The sequence below is a fragment of the Osmerus mordax genome, chromosome 6 (assembly GCF_038355195.1).
Source record: "Osmerus mordax isolate fOsmMor3 chromosome 6, fOsmMor3.pri, whole genome shotgun sequence".
In the NCBI taxonomy this organism is placed as follows: domain Eukaryota; kingdom Metazoa; phylum Chordata; class Actinopteri; order Osmeriformes; family Osmeridae; genus Osmerus; species Osmerus mordax.
Window position 1 is genome coordinate 15,940,700 of NC_090055.1, and position 2,947 is coordinate 15,943,646.

At 40.6% G+C, this 2,947-nt stretch overlaps 1 long non-coding RNA gene across 2 annotated transcripts; it reads left to right on the plus strand.

Moving 5' to 3' along the window:
* The first annotated feature begins 450 nt into the window (after window positions 1–450).
* On the plus strand, window positions 451–2,391 carry LOC136944803 (uncharacterized). Of its 2 annotated transcripts, none has more exons than XR_010876793.1 (5): window positions 451–601; window positions 942–1,097; window positions 1,200–1,271; window positions 1,390–1,437; window positions 1,683–2,391. It is a non-coding gene; the product is annotated as an uncharacterized lncRNA (long non-coding RNA). The 2 variants fall into 2 exon arrangements; XR_010876792.1 differs by having other exon boundaries at window positions 1,212–1,271.
* The last annotated feature ends 556 nt before the right edge of the window (window positions 2,392–2,947 follow it).

Here is a 2,947-nt window from a genome sequence, read left to right on the forward strand (position 1 = left end):
ACAATTTCACCTTGATATGTCAATATATGATTGAATTCAATTGAATTGCTCCACAGCGCGTGTGCTCTAAATTCTCAGACTCATCCTGCTCCTTGACACTAGGGTGACCACCTGTCGCGCTTTGCGTTGTCCCGCACGTCCCATATTGAAAATGTTGTGCGATACAGCGCAAAGCGGGACAGGTGGTCACCCTATTTGACACACACGCGAGCTTGGCGTGATGCACACACATCCTTTCTGGAAAATGTGTGCTGACCAAGCCCCCACCCACTGTTTTTAGCTCCTGTTTCATTTCGCTTCCAATCGCAGCTCGCCGTTACGAATATAAATTATTTTTCGGCGGCCATTGTTGTTTTCAACTGGAATTCGCCTTAGTCACATGCGTCGCCATTTTGATAGAGCTGAACGAAAACGAGGCTTGGGAGGACAACAAACCAGACTCCAGTCCAGAGTGATGTCCCACTGCTGCGTCCCCAAGTGCAATTCCAACAAAAAGAAGGAATCTTGCAAACTGAAAACATTTCACCGCTTCCCTGTCAATTCCGCAATTCGTCAAGAATGGGTTGTTAAAATAAGGAGAGATATTGGGCCGCATTTTAAGGTAAGGCAATAATGTACAAAGGCTAGCTACTGTAATAGCAACCCCAGAGCTAACGTACTAGCTCGTGAATGTTTGGTGTAAATAAACAACTTTAGGGATTAATAATAATGTTACTCAAGCAAAACTAGTCAACACAATACATTAACACAATAAAGGAAACTATTATTAGATATTGTTAGGTAACGTTATTGACACCAGACAAGCCAGCTAGCAAATGTTATCTACGCTAGCTAGCAAGCATGGCACGAAGACACCAGCCAAATGCAAGTCGGGCTGGCTAGATTTGTAGCTATCAATTACTGATTTGTTTTGATGCTAGTTATGATCATTGTTTTTACAGATCGCAAATAACACGAGTGTGTTCCGATCACTTCCCCGAAGAGTCCTTCACAAAGACGCTATGTGGCATCAGGAAACTGAAGGAGGGGGTTGTACCAACAGTTTTTACATGGTCCTCGATCAAGCCTGGCAGGCAGAAGATTTTTAGAACAGCAAGGTATTTATTTTTGGCAATGTTTAACAACCTTCGTCCAACAATCAGTATTGATCAGTGACCATCGATTTAACTAAATACTACTGAATTGAATTAATGTGACAGTTTGTTTTTCAGTCATGTTGCCACTGCCACAGGTGGAGAGGATGCACTGGGTGAAGAATCAGATGAGTTAAGGTAAAACACCCAAAGCCTATATGAGCTAATTGGTTAAATCTAATGTACATTCATTTTCTGCTATCACTTTCATTTGTTCCTTATACATAAATAACGTTATATTTGATCGTATCTGCAGTCACTCAGTGGGACAAGACCCCCAAGAGGACATTGCCTGCACATCAAGGTGAGCCTTATCTATGTTAATTTGTTGCACTGTCACACTAGATTCAGTTGAGATTATTTGAATGAAATGCTTGTGATTAAGAAAGGCATACCTACAGAACAGAAGCATTTAATTCAAATAATCACTGGAAAAAAAACAAGCGTGGCAGTAAATATTTAAGATGGTTGTTTTGTTTGTGGAGGAGGAACTCATGTTTGTTCTTGTAAAGCATCTTACCATTTACTTTTTTAACCTTGCCATTCCAGCGAAGTAGAGACAAGCTTGCCATACGCAGATCATGACTATACTCAGCGGCCCCTGTCCTTGGAGGAGCAGCTTCAAGAGGCCTGCAAGACCATCGCTCGCCAGGAAGAAGAAATATCGACACTTCGTAGCAACCAGATCCTCCTCAAACGCTTTCAGTGTGATGACAAACAAATCCAGTTCTACACAGGATTCAGAGACTATAGTACACTCAAAGCTGTGTTTACAGCTTTACAACCTACAGCTGAGCACATGGTGAGATGGAGTCAAGCACAGAAGGTAAAGCAAGCCGGTGAGCAAATTAGAGCCGGTGAGCAAAATAGAGTTATTTTTAGTTTTGTCTGACATCAATGCTAGTTTAGTTATTCCACCCTTTCTGGGTGCAAATGCACAGATCAGTGAGGAGGAGGTGCGGCAGACACAGGAAATCGCCCGCCTTAGAATTCATGTCGAATGGGCCATAAGAAGAATAAAAGAATATCACATTTTTGATAGAACATTACACATGACAGTTATGGGGTCTGTCAACCAACTGTGGTCTGTGTGTGCCAGCCTTACAAATCTTCAATGACCATTGTTCTGAACTTGAAGTAACAATCAAAAACATGTCAACTGAGGAATACCTGGACTTATGAATGATGAAATACATTTATTGCAAAGATATTTAGAATTAAAACTCAGGTCATTTTCATTAAATGTGTATACAATAAGGAGTGGAAAATACATTGTGTGTGGTAGTTATTTCATTTTACTTATATATATATACTAGTGATGGGTCGTTCGCAAACGATCCGGCTCTAAGAGCCGGCTCTTGAAGGTGAACGTCGGGAGCTGGCTCGCATATCTGAAGAGCCGACTCTATTTTTAATAGATTAATACAGCCTATAAAAACTAAATGATTATGAAATAATGAATTTTAATTGTATTTAAAATAATTGACTAATTCAAAGAACAACAAAAAAATACTTGTAGGCTTAAAGGCGCACACGATCATCCTCACATTCTGTTCCTGTCAATCCTGCATGAGGGAGGGCCAAGCCAACTCACACACAGTCAGAGTAGTCAAACCTCGGAGGAGAGCCATGACAAATCAATGCATTTTTAAAGATATGTGGTTACGGTCGAGTATGATTTCATTTAATAATTTAATTCAAATTGTTTTCACACCCATCATAGTCAAATTCATAGTTAAAACATGTATTTTTTAAAGAGCCGTTCGGGAGCCAAAAGAGCCGGCTCTTTTTAGTGAGCTGAGCCATACGAGCCG